Source organism: Alosa alosa, chromosome 12, assembly GCF_017589495.1.
Source record: "Alosa alosa isolate M-15738 ecotype Scorff River chromosome 12, AALO_Geno_1.1, whole genome shotgun sequence".
Taxonomy (NCBI): Eukaryota; Metazoa; Chordata; class Actinopteri; order Clupeiformes; family Clupeidae; genus Alosa; species Alosa alosa.
The window spans coordinates 31516888-31536176 of NC_063200.1; positions in this window are offsets into that span (position 1 = coordinate 31516888).

Below are 19289 nucleotides of genomic sequence, written 5' to 3' on the forward strand. Positions count from 1 at the left end.
TAACACATACATAACAAGGAAAACACAACAACACTAACTAAAACCGACATTACACAAACCAGCATTCTGGGAGGCTAGCACTCAGTCCAAAAGACACCGACATTACACATATAAAAAAAATAATAATAATTACTTAACTATACATGGACAAAAGTAAAAGACTTAAAGAAAAGTTTAAGTTAAAGTTGAACTATCCATACAGACAAAAACAGCGTGGTGCTGAACAGCGTGGTGAATTGACCATGCAGGCAAGCTAGCAAAATAAACAGGTGGGGATATAGCCAGTAAGGGAGTCAAACAGTGCCAATCAATGCAATCCAGGGTAGTCCAGGGTAGTTTATGTGTGTGTATAAAGGCACCCAGATGAAGGCATGGTACAAAGGGCATTGTGCAGAGCAGACTTTTAAGTCAAACACACCCCTCTCCCGTGTAGCATTGAAGAGCTAAATGGCCCTAGGGACAAAGGATCTACGCAGTCTGTCTGTTTTGCAAGACAGAGAGAGGAGCCTACTACTGAACATGCTCTTCTGCTTGGAGAAAGTGGAGTGCAGGGGGTGGCGGTCATTGTCCATTATAGAGAGCAGTCTGCTCAGGGTCCTCTTATCTGCAACTGATGTCAGTGACTCCAGCTCCATGCCCACCACAGAGCCGGTTTTTCTCACCAGCCTCTCCAGTTGTCTAGCATCCCTCTTCCTAGTGCTGCCTCCCCAGCATACCACAGCATAGAAAAGGACACTGGCCATGACAGACTGAATTTTAATGTTTTTATTGTTAAGAGGATAACCCCTTGAGATGAAGCATCTCGTTCTCGAGGGGGTCCTCGGGACAAAAAAGACAATACAGCACATGTACATTCACACCCTCTAAAGCTCTCCCTCATCCCACCTCGCCCACCACACCCGCCCCACCGACTCCAAAACAAGACCATGTATTAAACATAATACAGTATTAAGAGGCATGTGCATACATACATGTATACACACATAATATAGGTCTACATACGCACACCTACACCCATACTCGCATATATACACATAAATTAAAAGAAAGAATAACATGTATCCCAAGTATTTGGGTATTTAAAACAAAAATCCAGTCACACATGAGGAAAACATTTACAGGAACAGTTTACTTGCAGGTGCAGAGCAATGTTTTGATAGCTAGTATAAGTATATACTCTTTTGATCCTGTGAGGGAAATTTGGTTTCTGCATTTATCCCAATCCGTGAATTAGTGAAACACACTCAGCACACAGTGAACACACAGTGAGGTGAAGCACGCACTAATCCCGGCGCAGTGAGCTGCCTGCAACAACAGTGGCGCTCGGGGACATGGGTGGACTGGCCATCTGGCAAACCGGTGGGCGATATATAATTGAATCATTTTGGCCAACGATCGGCCCAAAGGAAGGACAATCAGCGGCCCATTGGTTACATTTCCTTATTGACACTTGACTGATCCAATAACAGCTCACGTCAGGCTCCACCCCTCCTCGCATTTTGGCTCAGAGCCAGGATATTGACTCCAATCGGATATTGTGAGCGCATCAAAAGTTAATCGAGCATAGCCTACCATCGAAATTGCGGCCGGGTGCGGTAATGACAATAGTGCAAAAGTAACACTAATGTAGAAGCTTAAAAAATACAATATTGCAAGTAGGCTAGCATATGTCAGCAACATGTTGAAGTTCATTGAGTTTGAACGAGGATGTAAGCAAGCATACAGAGCAGAGGGACAGTGAGCAGGTGGTGGAGAGTACAGGGAGCCTAGTTGAGGCTACATAATAAAAACTCAGTGGTGGAGCAGGTAGGCTATGTGTGACATGCCATGCTGACGATGATGATTACGATGACTTATTAATTGCGATAATGTAGGCTAATGATATGGTAATGATAATGTAAGGCCGTGCTGTGATTATAATGACAAATAGCGCAACTTAAATGTTCTAAATGAATAATTTGCAAGCCCGGATAGCAAAAGAGAGTCAAATCGATGTTAATTGTTGGTCAGATTGATCAGTTTCCGTCAGACGCCCAAAATTCAACATCGATGGCATGAGTGGTGGTTGGTCTCTCAAAGTAGCATCAAAGGGTTCTATCTTGGAAGGGTTATCATGGGCTAAAAGATGGGCTAAAAGACTAGACTGACGAAAAATGTAGGCTACAAAACATCAAGTCACATTCATGCACAAGCCAACTAATATACAGTAACCTATATGATAGGCTACTGGAAGACATTAAAGATAATTAGTTAATGTAGCTATAATGTTCCAAAATGTACCAGCAATGTATAGCCTACAGGCAGGGTAGGAATTTCAAAATGAAATTGAAAATCATAGGTTTACAGGCCATGGTGGCCTTGGTGCCCCCTTCTTTCAATGTTCTGCTTTGCGTCCTACTAATAGCGATTTTTATTTAGCGTGTGGCCTGTCAAAATAATCTTAGCATTCACAGTGCAAATTAATTTAGTCTTTTACGCAGTGGAGAAAATGACAGCGCAGGAAAGAAAGTGCGTCCAAATTCACCCATTCTTCTCAGTTGAACTACTCACGAAGTAGCCTATTCATCACACAGACATCACAAGTATCACAAGAGCTTTTTCTCAGCTTTTAAACGATGTTAGCCGATAATTGTTGTGTTGAACGGTTCGCGAGAAAAGTAAATAATATAATTAAATTTAATCATACATTCTACTGAAGGTTTTGCGTCCATGATCTCCCTACCCATTCATCTCGGTGGAATACTTCACGAACCCTTCTTTTAACACACGACAAACCGTATATCAGAATAAACAGCAGACCTTACCGAACACAAAGGTGTAAAGCAGTCCCCTGTACAGTTAGTCGTTCCAGAGTAATCCAGTTTTGAATTTGCAGTAAATTTCTTGGATGTCTCCAAATTTGGGCTTTAAGTTTTACAATGTGTTTAAATTGTTCCACATGATTTCATAATGGGCCAAATACAAAAATAAATGTTACAAATATCGCCTAGATATTAGTAAATCAGAGGACAGCTGACTAACAGTTTGTGAAAGTAGCCTTAATGATCACAAAATGCTAAGCATGCATCTAGGCTATTTGAGTTTCTTAAAGCTGAGCTGTGCTTAAATTTAAATTGTCATGATTTCATAGCAGGCCAAATATAAAATAAATGTTATATATAGCCTAGATATCTGTAATTATTAGATGATCAGATGATTTACAGTTCTATGTAATATGTCATGTTTCATGTTTTTGTAATGTTTCATACAATGATGCAGGTCTACTGCAGTCAATAGGCTAAATACAACTTTGATCATTTTTATAGCCTACTACTGTATAGTTAACTTTGGCCTTGGTGCCCTGACATGTGGCCTTTGTGCCCCCCACCAAATATGCCCAACTGAAGGCCAAGTGGCCTTGCCCCCAGAATGGTGAAATTCCAAGCCTGCCTACAGGAATAAAATATTTCCAGCAACAGCCCTGTTTGGGTTTGTGTTGTTTCAGTTGTCCTACACACATGTACAGTGATTAACGTCTACGACAATCTAGGTAATTTAGCTCTTTACACATAGGCTTCAGTAACTGTTTGGTGCTGCTGTCAGTTGAGCATTGTATAGTTTAATGTAGCCTATTGAATCATTTGAAATGATACTTTGAATTCAAGCAGAAACTCTTCTTTAATAATTGCTTGTATAGCCTAGGCTACTTGAATATGGAGATCATGTGCTTCATGGCTACCTCTGATCAGTCAGATCAGCCAATGAGGCCTACATCACTTTCAATGCTCCATGACAGTTGAAATATATGCATATTTAAGGGTAATGCAAAGATTTTGTATTTAACCCTTAAAGGAGTACCGTCACACCGGTGTGACGGGAATGTTGAGAAATGAACATTCTAAAGAATATCTGGGTTCATTGAATTCAACATAGAATTTTAGAACCTTCAATTGTTGCGGAACTTAGAATGTTCAAAAACCTACTCCTTTAAGGGTTAATTAGGTGTGCCCGACCGATTTGAGGGCCGCTTGGGCCAAATATGCCAGGGCCGATTTTTGGTCCCAGTCCGCCCCTGCTCGGGGAGCAGTGAGGGGTTAGGTGCCTTGCTCAAGGACACTTCAGCCGTGCCTACTGGTCAGGGTTCGAACCGGCAACCCTCCGGTTACAAATATGAAATGTGAAAGCCAGAATTCCAAATTGTTTAAACTTTTTTCGATATGAACTAGGCCTATGCTATGTCCATTGTTCAATTCATCCCATTTTGTTTCAAATTTGCGCATTAGACAACATATTTTATCTGGTCATAACAAGGAGAGGCCGACAGTAAGCCTATACTTGTTTTTTTATGCTGGCAACAAAACAAAAGGGTTCATGAATGTCTTTTTTCTAAGTGTTTCTTTCAATACCACCATGGCGACAAAGAGAAAGACGTAGGCTATGATTCGAAATGTAAGCTGACTGTTGACTGAAATGTAAGCTGACTGAATTTGGCAAACAAAATTCAGGAGAAACTGTATGTTTTATTCTTCCTCATGCTGTTTCATTCGTCCTGACCAGGAGGGATAATGAAACATTATGCACGTCCCACTTTTGCTTAAATAATTCCTGAACAGTTTTGGTCAGGGCTGAAAATGCAACTGTATTTGACAGAGGACAGATGAAGGTTGCTAGTGACAAAATATTAGCTTTCAGTGTGGTACTATCTCTTTGTGTGAAGGGAATTAAAGGCCTCTCTCAAATACTAGCCGGTGCAGTTTGGCGATATGGGAAAATAAAAGCCCAGGCTATTATTTGAAGTTTTACGGATAACCAGCCTTTATTTATCCAAACCTGTAGCAACACAGGCGTGTAAAAGAGACAGGCGTCTATTTGGGACTCGGCTTTTATTTGAAGTTTTACGGTATGTGTACAAGATGGATGTGTACCTGTAGTGGTGCCAGCACCAGGGTGGGACGCCTTGGTACAGCAGCTACATTACGGTCACATTGGCATCACTAGAATGAAAACTTTAGTGTGAAGCTACTTCTGGTGGCCAAACTTAAATGCAGACATTGAAGCTGTAGTTAAAAGATGTGTTGCATGCTAAGAACACCGCAACTCGCCAGCTCCAGCACCACTTCATCCCTGGAAGTGATCGTGCAAACCATGGCAAAGGTTACACATTGACTATGCGGGACCTTTTATGGGACACGTTTTTGATCCTGATGGACGCTCATTCCAAATGGATGGATGTTTACCCTGTAACAACCTCAACTTCAGCCATCATGATTGAGTGTCTAAGGAAGAGTTTTAGCAATCAAGGAATACCAGAGACAATTGTGTCTGATGCTCATGTTTTGTGTGTGCAGAATTCAGGGAAGTCATGCAGAAAAATGGGATGAAACACATCACTTCTGCTCCTTATCATGCTTCCTCCAATGGTTCTGCTAAGCGCACAGTCCAGACATTCAAGTCAATGATGAAGAAGGCAGGTGACGGAAGCCTGACCACTAAAGTGTCAAGAGTGGTTTATTTACCGCATTACACCACTAAAGTGTCAAGAGTGCTTTATTTACCGCATTACACCACTAAAGTGTCAAGAGTGGTTTATTTACCGCATTACACCACAGTCCACCACTGGGCTGACCACTAAAGTGTCAAGAGTGGTTTATTTACGCGATTACACCACAGTCCACCACTGGGCTGACCACTAAAGTGTCAAGAGTGGTTTATTTACCGCATTACACCACAGTCCACCACTGGGCTGACCACTAAAGTGTCAAGAGTGGTTTATTTACCGCATTACACCACAGTCCACCACTGGGCTGACCACTAAAGTGTCAAGAGTGGTTTATTTACCGCATTACACCACAGTCCACCACTGGGCTGACCACTAAAAGTGTCAAGAGTGGTTTATTTACCGCATTACACCACTAAAGTGTCAAGAGTGGTTTATTTACCGCATTACACCACTAAAGTGTCAAGAGTGCTTTATTTACCGCATTACACCACTAAAGTGTCAAGAGTGCTTTATTTACCGCATTACACCACTAAAGTGTCAAGAGTGCTTTATTTACCGCATTACACCACTAAAGTGTCAAGAGTGCTTTATTTACCGCATTACACCACTAAAGTGTCAAGAGTGGTTTATTTACCGCATTACACCACTAAAGTGTCAAGAGTGGTTTATTTACCGCATTACACCACAGTCCACCACTGGGCTGACCACTAAAGTGTCAAGAGTGGTTTTATTTACCGCATTACACCACAGTCCACCACTGGGCTGACCACTAAAGTGTCAAGAGTGGTTTATTTACCGCATTACACCACAGTCCACCACTGGGCTGACCACTAAGGTGTCAAGAGTGGTTTATTTACCGCATTACACCACAGTCCACCACTGGGCTGACCACTAAAGTGTCAAGAGTGGTTTATTTACCGCATTACACCACAGTCCACCACTGGGCTGACCACTAAAGTGTCAAGAGTGGTTTATTTACCGCATTACACCACAGTCCACCACTGGGCTGACCACTAAAGTGTCAAGAGTGGTTTATTTACCGCATTACACCACAGTCCACCACTGGGCTGACCACTAAAGTGTCAAGAGTGGTTTATTTACCGCATTACACCACAGTCCACCACTGGGCTGTCGCTTGCTGAAATGTTACAAGGAAGGAAGTTAAGATCGACATTAGACCTAATTCATTCGGACCGCAGAATAAAGAAACGGAAACAGAGCATTCAAAAGAAGCATCATGACAAGGAAGTTTCAGGGAGAAGTTTCCAGGAGGGAGACAAAGAGATCACAAGGAATTTCAATCATGGACCTAAGTGGATCCCCGGGTTCATTACCAAGATAACAGGTCATGTCTCCTACAAGGTCATGCTAGGAGATAGGACAAGGACTTGTGGTGGAACCCCTGGGGCTGTCTGCATCTCCTGGGGCAGCTTTTGCAGTGTGTTTCATTCCTGAGGAAAATCGCTGTGTTCCAGAAGCAAACACTCAGGGCGTAGCAAAACCTGCTTCAGAAAATGGCAAACCATCAGCGATTGACTTTCAACCTCCAGGCACTCCAATGCAGTCACAATCTTCGACTGCACCTGCACAACGGTCGGTGAGACCTGTATCGAAGCCAAGTTATTTGAGAGACTATGAGTGTTGGAGGAAAACAAAATGTGTGCTTTGTACTTTGGTGTTGATTGTTACTCAGAGAGTCATGGTTACATGTAAATGAAAAAGTGTTTACACATTATTTACTTTTGTTTCAGTGTCAGGGTTAAATAGGAGTGACTGACCATGTTTAATTGATTTTGCAGGGAGATGTATGTTTTTCACAAGAAGTATATTCTGTTGTAATGTTTGTTTCACAGGATGAAGGCAATAGCTTAAAGGGAAAATCCGGTGTAGCGTCTTAAAACAACACAGATCTTGCATGTTTTTGACAGAAGTACTTTAGCATAAGTGACTTAATTTCAAGATGGTGCCGACCGACAAACGACTCAAGGTACAGATAGTTTAATAAACTATCTGTACATTTACAAAGTTGTCAATGCCTCAGTTTGTGTGTTAGGACCCTCATTATACTACCAAAGGGAAAAAAATACATATTTCACTTTTTTAACGTTTTTTTTTTAATGTTTATTCATTTTCAATTTCACAACAGTAAACAAATATCCAATATGCAATACCTTAAACAAACAAACAAACAAAAGAAAGAAAAACACACACACAGCGACTCAGTTACACATATACAGTTCATAAAAAAAAAAGTACAACAGTATGCCTTCCTTTATGACCTTTCAGGAAATCCTTTTAACAAAAATGGCTGAGACATTCGGGTCAAGGTAATTCAGATAACTTTTCCAAACTTTATAAAATTGTTTTGATTTGGAGTGTACTGTTGGATTATCTGGTTGTTGCGCTGTGTTTTAGTTCTAATGTCTGTATTGAAGATGGTCAATAAAGCTTGATGGCTGGGTCAGGATCGGCAATTAGATGATTTATTGTAGATGGTACAATAATGACAGATAACACAGGCTAAGTCTCGAACAGTAAAACTGCAAGAGTGCAGAGTCTAACAGTTGGTTGTTAGAAGCGGCTACTTGAACTTCCCGACAGAAGATGCTCCTGGAGTCAATTCCTCGATCTGTCTCAGAGTCAGAATCTAAGACAAACCCTGTTACAGTATACTAAAACATACAAACGTCAATCATGCCAATGTGGCAGCCTGGCAGGTGCCAACCAGTGTACAAAACCGGCTCTGACCAGATGGAAATACCAGTGTTGTAATGTAACGGAGTACAAATACTTCGTTACTGTACTTAAGTAGAAATTTCACGTATCTGTACTTTACTTCGCTATTTAAATGTATGTCAACTTTCACTTTTACTCCACTACATTTCCTAGATAAAACGTATACTTCTACTCCGTTATATTTCCACTAATCATCTTCGTTACTCGTTACTAAAACATAAAATTAGAAGAAATGTGTGCGACTGCAATAAGGGAGGTTTGGTGAATCACTGCTCCTAGATAGCATTACGCGACGCCCTCCGCACGCTCGCGCTCTATTTCAGCTTGTTTGTTGCTAAAGGAGGAGGGCGACAACTGAAACTGCCATGGAAGCACGAAAGCACCAACTGGAGGACCTCCCGTTATCATAGACGACCACCCGGCGATAGTGATGAACTCGGTGAACATGGTAGTGGTGAAGATAACGTCATATACCCGTGGCCGTATTTGCAAGAAATGTTTCTGTACATTGTCAGCTTTCTGTGAAGCTGAACACTCCGCTACCTGCCTCAGCGGCCTGTGAAAGGCTATTTAGCATCGCAGGACTTGTCTTCAGTCCAAAAGAGTAAGACTGAATCAGGCCCGGGTGGGTAATCGAGAATTCCCCGGGCCGCTTCACTTTTGGGCGGTCGAGGAAAAACATATATATAAAAACATATATATATATATATGTTAGTCTATCTTTTCTTAAAGTAGGACACGTTCCGCATTATGTGTATGACACCAATGCAATGCCTCTGCATGGGTTGTAGCCTACGTGAGGGAGTTCTCCCCTCCCAAAAAGAGTTGGTTGGGTCCATATAGCGCTTCTTTTCCAAAAAGTTTTCTCAGATATTGATAGCCGAGCCGGCCCTACAGTAGACACAAGTGCCAGGAAGGATGGACGGTAGAAAGAGGCCAGGAGAGACTGAGCAGCAGATCAACTAGTCGACCACTGAAAATGATGAGCCCTAATTAGTGATGAGGAGGCCATGACTACAGGGACAAGTAGAGAGGAGAAATAGTAATAGGATAGTAAGAGCTGAAATGTTGCTTCATTTATCCAATTTCCCCACTATGGAAAACGTGGGCCAGTCTTGGACCTGAAACTCCCGGGCACTGAATTCTGGCAACTTTGAAAACCAGCTTCTTTTGAAGATGAACAGACACCTTTTCAGTTTCAACTAATGACTGGCATATTCGTATCTGCTGGACATAGGTGGCCTGTTTGGAAGGTTTAGGACTGTATCTCTGACTAAATGTGGTTGTAAAGACTCCGGTGTGTCAGTCAAAACTCAAATGATGAGGAGACAGGATTTTGGAGTTACGTTTCTTTTACCTCCGAATGCAATGTAGTCTGTAATACACAGAAAGTAACCAAAAGGCATATTACAATCAGGGTATTATGAAATACAAAGGCAATGCACCATAAATTGGATACACATTGTACACCAAACATAAAATTGACATGGCAGACAGCCAATGACTTTACTAAGAGCACCCTCTACTGGTCGCTCAAACACAACCATGAAACAGTGTAATGCTATATGCAAGGGCAAGTACTATCACATGTCTACTTAGAAAGGACAGTTAAACTAGTAATTATCAGAGCCATGCAAGGGCAAGTACTATCACATGTCTACTTAGAAAGGACAGTTAAACTAGTAATTATCAGAGCCGGACAGTAACGGAGCACATTTACTTGAGTACAGTACTTGAGTACAGTTTTGAGGGATCTGTACTTTACTCGAGTATCATTTTTGTACTCATGACTTTACTCAAGTAGATTTGAGAGGCAAATATTATACTCTTTACTCCACTACATTTCTATCCATAACGTGAGTACCCGTTACTTCTTCTAAAAAAAAAGAAAAATCTCGGAAACCCTCAATTTGTTGTTTCCCTCTCAAACGTGATTGGATTGTGCAGGCGCCACTGATTGGGACAGCCTATCAGCAATCACCTTCAGCTTTCTGCCAAAGTCAACTCCATGGTTAGATTTAGATAAGAGACGAAACCATGGACGAAACATTGGATGAAGATGCAACAGGTCCATCCCGGGAATGTGCCAACCTGTGGCCCCACCTCGCCAGACTATTTCAATTTTCTGAACAAGTTAATGACAGTTTTCGCTTCAAGTGTTTCAATTACAAAATAGTATTTTGTATTTGAAATACGTATTTTAAATACATGTATTAGAAATACTGCCCATCCCTGGCAACATGGTAAAAAGATGAAAATGACTTGATTTTACTTTCAATTCCTTTTACATTCTCCATAAAATGTAATGTTTCTGTACTAAATGTAAGGTGGCAGTAGTAATGCAATATTTAGAAAATGTACTCTTGATACTCAAGTACTTTTAAAAACAAGTACTTCAGTACTTTTACTTAAGTAGACATCTGACTGTTGTACTTTTACTTGTACTTGAGTAAAATTTAGCAAAGGGTATCTGTAGCCTACTTTTACTCAAGTAATGAAGCTGTGTAGCCTACTCTGTCCGCCTCTGGTAATTATACAGTTCCAAACTATAGGCCTACAATATATCTCTACAATTTCGCTAGCAGACAACAATAGAAAGGAGATGCTAACACACTGCAAGAAAACCCGCGGCTTTATGCATTTAATCTCGTCTGTTAATCACGCATTTCTCCCGAACTTCCGCGATTATAATTAAATTACTGCCTGCACATTTACCTCGCGGTTAACATCATCGTTCACAATAGCACTTTAGAACATTCATTACTTACATTATGTCATGCACTAGCACTCGTGGCGACTTCAATATTACAAGCAGGAAATGTCTCTGTGTAGCCTAAACCTTTCTCTGCGTAAAACTGACCACACTAACGTTCCCTTTCTTCTTCACTGTCTGAACTATTTCGCGGGAAAATGCTGCGCAATGAACATGTGACTCAGCAACTACCAACGGGTCATTGCTACCTATTAAAGACATAGTCACAATTTACACATAATAAATGAACATATTGATAGAAATTAGGGACCATAATTATAATGCAAATATTAACTGGATTAGTCCAAGAAGTCTTTTCTACATGGCCTGTGTGTGTGTGTGTGTGTGTGTGTGTGTGTGAGAGTGATGCTGCTTTCGAGATGTCTCGTAAATGTCTCGTAAATCCGCCGCCCGAGTTGGAAAGTGAAAATTACCCAGCTTTCTTGCGGCATTTTGGGCAGGCACGCCCACTTTACCTCGGAGTACTTGAGGGTACACCGAGGTGGACGTACGACCTTACAACAAACATGGCTGCGCCCATAGTTGAGATGAGATGACATGTATTTTTTTGCATATGTACAGTACTGTGTTGGTCATGTTAAAGTTGATGTAATGCTCTTACACACTAGATTACATTGCTGCTTCAATCCGGTCACCAATTCATGCATTGCACGGTCTTGCTGTGCCTGTAATAAAATGTAACAATTTGTTTTCCAGCCGTTTAGTTAGAGGCTACATGTAGCATAAAACAATAACAATGACTAGCCTCCTGCTAATGCCCCTCGTGGCTCGAGAGAAAGGCGTTCCTAAAGCCACTCATTGGTACATGTTGTACGGGTGAGTGTACGATGATTTACGAGACATCTCGAAAGCAGCATGAGATGGTGACCTGGGGAGTAAGCCCTAGAAATGCTCATACCACATGACCAAAATGTTCTCCCTACAAGCAGGTCTTTTTTTTTTAAAGAAATAAGTTATTATGAACGCCGCTAGCAAAGCTAGCAAAGCGGTCATATAATGATTGTCAAAGTTTTTTTTTTGTTTTGTTTTGTTTTTTTTCGTCATCTACTTCCTGAATTTTTGGTCAACGATACCCGGGACAACGAAACACCGGTGCACATGAAATTTGGTGGGTATGTAGCCCCACTAGACTTTTACGGAAAAATTTTGTTTCGTCCCCGGGGGCCACTCCCCCCCCGTGCTGGGCCCCCCGAACCACAAAAAAAGCAGTTTTTCCTAAATAACTACCTGAACCGTGGCACTGAGGATGAAGAATCTTTTATGGTATGTTGGTCTCAAGGGCCCACATCAACCTGGCCCATAATCACTCATTTGTGATTTGCACCTGTAAAAAAATGAAAATGCAATATCATTCTGCTTTAATCGCCCCTATCTTCAGTTAAGATGTTCAGAACTGCACCAAATTGTATGTGTATGATTGACCTGGCATTCTCTGGGGTATGCCAAGTTTAAATTAGAATTTCATCCATGGGGGTCTAAAAAATTTAGGTTATGTGTACATTTAGTGACTGTACACTCATTGGCCTGTAGATGGCGGCCTTTATATACACATGCACACACACACAGGTAACATACTATTGGTATTAGAACGGCCGATACATAATTACAAATTCAGTTGGATTAAAAGAAAGCCAAATATTCATCATCATCATCATGGCTGCATTTCCAGTATTGGCGATAAGTAGTCGTTTGTCCACTAGATGGCGATCGTTGCAGTGAGACGTAATTTTGTTGGAAGTTAAAAGTGGGTTGGAAAAACAATGGGCTTCCTACAAGGAACTGTAGTTTACCGCAGAACATCTAAGGATTGGACGATGTTCACATGAAATGTAATTCCCATTTCTTCTTGAAGCCGAAATAAATCTGAGAATGTTTATCGGACATGCTTGGTTTTTACTGCAGGTACGTTAATCTTATAATATCAATAAGGACCTAGGTACAATAATGTTACTGTTAAGCGTTGGTTGAGTGATGGAGGCCAATTTGATTGCATTTGTAGAAAACTATAAATGCGGTTATACCAAGCAAATTGATAGCAGCACTGTAATTGTATCTTTTTCGACTGTCATTTGTTGCAAGTGCTACAAAAATCATTCTGTGCAATGGAAGATTTACCAACGTTACACCGGTCTGATACAGTTTTGCCTATACATGGAGACTGAGACGCCTGTTTATTTGTTTTTAAGTGCGTGCAGGGTGTGAGAGGGGAATCGATGTGCTTTGATTCCAGCTTGGTAGTTGTAGTCTGTGAGATTAAAAAGCACGGTGTGTGAAGAATCCAAACAATGACACCTTCATTTCATTATGGCTGCTTTAGCAAAACACCTTAAGCTACTGTGTAGTGGGTCCCATTTAGAAGTGTCTACTTCATTCTGTCTACTTCATGACTCATGGAGCTGCGTGAATTTTATTATAAACTTTTACGCCGCGATATGGCAGTTTAAGTCCGCTTGATACTGTAAGGCGTAGCCATTGGTTTCAAAGGAGATTTTATTTGTGTCGCCAGCATAGCCTATTGACAATTTATGTTGTAAATAGGCCTACCTTATAGGCCTACCTGTAGCTTAGGGAAGCTAACAGCTTTCTATTATGATCTAGTTTGTTAGTTACAGTTTTGTCATAACTTCGCTGATGCATTTTTTGCATTTAGAATAACCAGAGCGTGGATATCTCAATCGAAAAATTAAACAATATCGGAAGCCTATGGACTAGGGCTGGGTGAACCCAGCCTGATCTGCCTGCTATTTATTTTTTTTTGATTTCTTAAAGATTGAGCTTGGTCTGGTGAAAGCCAGACAAGCCATGGACCTCAGTTACACACTGCAAGGGAACATGAATCAGCCTATATTTGCACGAACAACAACGGACAACAGCTCTTCAACTTTGGCCCGTTAAGATGTGTATGAACAGTCTAGCGACGCATTTCATCAAGGCCCATTTGGACATGTCAGTTATTTGCACCACTGGTTAGATGTAAAACAGCATTTTGTTTCAGACTACTGGTACTTAATTTGTGCATTGACAATAAAGTATCACATGAACTAAAGATGACTAAAATCTTATGCAGAAGAAGAAACATTCACAAAAAATCCCTCTATCCAAAAATGACCTTTGTTTTTGATAGCTGTTGAAAACGGCATGGAACTGACAGAGATGTTTTTGTTTATTAATAAATAAATAAATAAATAAATAAAAAATATATAACATTATGCTGATACCTTTTGCTTTTCCCAAATACAATGTAGCCTACAGGTGTAAGTGACCTTTCATCAATCCAGTTGCAATGGATGAACTGTGATGAACTGCCCTACTTGTGATTGTTTAGAGATTTTAAAGGTTTTATAACAATGTTACAACTTCTTTGGCTATTCTACAATCTATTCACCTTTTCAGCGCCAGTAGGCTACTTTCTGTGCAGCCGCACACACACACACAGGCATGCCAAACAAGCATACACAAAAGTTTCAAGAGTAGGGGATGGAGATGGAGACAAATTGATTAGTGTGATTTATTTTCACGCTATGCGGTACATCTAGTTTATTTTTCATTTTTACCTGAACTTCATACAAAAGTGACATTTCTGTTTCTGTTTTTTTCTTTGATGTCAGCTCTAAAAATATGCTGTTTGTTCTTTGAACTTAAGAGAATTGTGTCTGAAAAGTCCTAGAAAAGAATGTGATTTTGATTTGATGAGTGAGATTAAGAAGATATGGGAACCCTGAATATGCTTTATGCTTTACTATAAGAAAGCCAAAATAAAGTTCACAATAAAAGTTCAAAATAAAACCGCTTGCTTTTTACTTTTTACTTCAAATACTTTAGTACATTAAATATCAGAAAATTACTTTTGATACTTAAGCAGGAATTAATGCTATGGTACGCACACCCATCACTGAAAAAAAAAACATTTCACTAATGGTCCCCACACCCTCATAGATGTTGGGTTTGGAACTGAGCACTAAAACAAGTTGGATAGGTTGGATACTTGGATAGGCCCTCTCCTCTTTAGCCCAGATGTGTCCATGATTTCCAAAAAGAATGGCACATTTTGATTAGGACCTTTTGAACAGGACCTTTTTCCATGTTACCTCAGTCCATTTTAAACAAGCTCAGGCTCAAAAGATGGTGGTATTTTCTGTATTGTGTTTCAATACAATTTTGGCTGTTACAATTTTGGCTGCAGTTTTTGAATTGAGTATCAAACTGTGCACATAGATAATGGTTATCAGAGGTTGTCCTGAGCCCATACAATGACAGGTGTGGAAACAGGTCTGGTGTTGATGCAGTGCCATCTGAGGTCCAAAAGACCACAACCATCCAATGTGTTTTTCAGCTTCTCTTCCTTCCCTTGTTTGCAAAGATTTCTCTGGATTCTCTGAATGTTTTAATAATATTATGTCCTGTAGATGATAAACCCCCCAAATACTTCACAATTTCATCTTAAGAAGGATTAAAATGGCATTGTTTCATCATTTGTGCACACAGGTTTACACAGAGTGATGAATACCCCTACTTCTTTACTTCTAAGAGATCCTGCCTCTCTGGGATGCTCTTTTTCATACCCAATCGTGTTGCCATAGTTACCAGTTGAGAAACATTCCTCCTTTTGTTTTCTTTATCATTACACACCTTATCCAGCATTTTGTTATCCCTGCCCCAACTTTTTTTGAAACATGTTGCTGGTATCAAATTAAAAATGAACATATATTTTCCATGAAATAGTCAAATTTGTCATTTTCAACATTTGATATGTTGTCTGTGTCATTTTTGCAAGTAAATATGAGTTTAAGAGATTTGCAGATTATTACATTCTGTTTTTATTCACATTTTACACAACGTCCCAACTTTTTCTGTTTTGGAGTTGTAACATACAGTATGAACACATCAGAATACAGTGAGAATACCCCAGAATTCTACAGTACCATGTTACTGTATATATTCCAAATGCATCAAATCAAACAGCACCCTATACCAGCCTTTTTCAGTTGAATCTCTATCATTTATCCACTGCAATACAATATTCTTCCTAGCTGCATATGTAAGAATACAATACAGTCTCTGATTTGTAAACAAAACATATCTGGCTGGAAGGCCTAGAATAAGAGACATTGGGTCCATCTGTAGTTTCAGTCCTAGACCAATATCTTTGTAACTCATGACCAAAAATAATGAGTTAGTGTTTCAATTTCTGTTTTACATTTAAGACACATTGGTGATAAAGTGGGATTGAAATTGTGTGGATATATGCATTCTATACAAAATCTTAAATTGTATTGACTTGGTACTGTTACATACTGAAATTGTCAATATCTCTTCCCACTCATTATCATGAATTGTTACAGAAAGCTCCTTCTCCCATTTTTAAGTATAAGTATATATACTCTTTTGATCCCGTGAGGGAAATTTGGTCTCTGCATTTAACCCAATCCATGAATTAGTGAAACACAGCACACAGTGAGGTGAAGCACACACTAATCCCGGCGCAGTGAGCTGCCTGCAACCACAGCGGCGCTCGGGGAGCAGTGAGGGGTAAGGTGCCTTGCTCAAGGGCACTTCAGCCATGGCCCACTGGTCGGGGCTCAAACCGGCAACCCTCCGGTTAGAAGTCCAGAGTGCTAACCAGTGGGCCACGGCTGCCCTCAGGATACGGAATATTTTTCTCTTGCAAAGCTACAGGTGGAATATCATGCATAGCTCTGTAGAGTAGCCTAATGGACATTTTCCCAACTGTTCCAAACAGCACTTTCTGAAGCGGAGATACCTCAGTATTACTAATTAGGGTATATCTTATTTGCAAGAAACGAAAGACATCATGTCTGGGGATATTGTATTTCTCAACCATCTGATCAAATGACATTAGAATTATCAGAGAATAAATCTTTCAATACGTTAATGGCAGGGTTACCCCACTGTCTAAAGCCAGTGTCAAGCAGCCCTGGTTGGAAATTGGGATTGAAGAATAGGAGAGAAAACGTATAGTTTGGACCTACCCTCAATTCTACGCATTAATCGCCATACCTTAATTGTGTTGAGCGTAACAGGGTTGTCACAGCACAGCCTGATAGTTCTAAAATTCTTAATAAACAACAGGTCTCTCAATGAATATTTTGAAAGGGAGGTTTCAACATCCAACCAAGTAGAAGTTTTATCTTTAAGATCCAATCATAAATAAATCGCATATGAGCACATAGCTGATACTTTCTAAATCTTTCTAAGTCTAGACCTCCTTCAGCGCTTGGCAGCTGTAAAGTAGCTATATTTAGCTTTGGTTTGTGTTTGCTCCATATAAAAGAACTAAGCCAGCCATTTAGTTTTTTTGCAACTCCATTAGAAAATAAAACAGGGATCATTTGGATATGATAAAGTACTCTGTCTAGGCAATATGTTCATCTTAATGGAGACGGGAAGAGAATTCCAGCGCTCCAAATCTTGTCTCACTTTCTCAAACAAGGGAACAAAATTAGCTTTATACATTTGCTTAAATGTAGGGGTTATAGATATACCTAAATAGATAAAACCTACTGGAGACCACTTAAAGGGGAAAAAGGGCAGTGCTTTAGGTATTGAATTTAGACTTTCAATCGGCATGGCCTCTGATTTTGTCAAATTAATTTTGTAACCAGAAAATTTGCTAAATAATGGGTGGCTGTGGCCCGGGGACCAACCGAAAATTTTCTGTAAAAGTCTAGTGGGGGGAACAAAAAAAAACCTTTGACAATCCCTATATGACCACTTCGCTACCTACGCTAGCGGCGGTCATAATGAAATAGATGCCAGGAGAAATAAATGTGGTAGGCCTATCGATCTCTGGCGGTCCTCAGCATCTGTAATCACATTCAGATTGATAGATTTATTTGTCACATACACAGTGTACAACAGATAGTGAAATGAAACCCTATTTAGCTCCATGACTAAAATGGAAAATAATAAAATAAATAAATAAAATAAATAAAAGATTAAAAGCAATAATTAATGATTAAATTAAATAATAAATGAGATGAATAAATATAGCTTCTAAAATATATAATAATAATTATAAAATAAAAAGACTACTGTAAGTGACTCTTTGAGTACTGTTGGTAGGAGTGTAACACCCACCAACGTAATAATTTCCCACCAACGTAATAAAAATCTGCACAAAATCTGCACATTTTAAACGTAATAATCCTGCCAACGTAATCATTTCCCACCAAAGTAATAACTTTTCCCTACTGCCAACATAATAACCAAATTTCCCACCAACGTAATAATTATTATGTTTGCAGGAAGTATTACGTTGGTGGGAAGTTAAAAAAGTTATTACATTAACTTCCCACTAATGTAATAAATCACTGATTTAGTGATATTATATCTGTTTTATCAGTTGTAAGTGTATAGCTTTCAACAATTGCCATGTAAACCATCTCATGACCATAAAACATGGTACTTTACTTATACCTCTACTTATTATTCATCACCTTTACCAGGAGCCAAGCAAAACTACATAGACATCCCTTGTGTGTTTTAGGGGTCCAAGTAGTGAAGCTGCGGGACTCCTATTGTTTTTGTTCTGATTTTTAACCCATTCATGAAAATGTTTCTGCAGCAAAACCGTATCTGCAGTCATAACCATAATAGGTACAGACACCAAATGTTCACCTTAGGTCCCAAATCAGTGCATGATCTCACAAAGAAGAAACGACCGAATTCCGTCTATAGTGGGTGCTATAATAAGCAAACTTACATTTTTGCTCGTATTTCAGGAACTGTATGGAATGGACAATGGACTAGTTGCACGAAAGGCTCTTGGTGAGCTTGTTTGTTTCCTGTGGAGCTAGGTGTGTTTGAACCTAAGTATATATTCTTTTGATCCCGTGAGGGAAATTTGGTCTGCATTTATACCAATCCGTGAATTACTGAAACACACTCAGCACACAGTGAACACACAGTGAGGTAAAGCACACACTAATCCCGGCGCAGTGAGCTGGGTGCTCGGGGAGCAGTGAGGGGTTAGGTGCCTTGCTCAAGGGCACTTCAGCCGTGCCTACTGGTTGGGGTTCGAACCGGCAACCCTCCAGTAACAAGTCCGAAGCACTAACCAGTAGGCCCCACACAACCTGCCGCTAATCTGAATGTAATTAGTGTCTACACGTCCTTCTTTATCGTAATGTGCTGATTCACTTGGTGCTTCACCCAACGAGGTCCGTGTAGACACTAATTACATTCAGAATAGCATCAGGTTCAAACACACCAGGTTCAAAAGGTCAATCCTTCATATTTTCCCGCCATTTTCCAAAAACTCAAAAGTGAAACTAATCTATC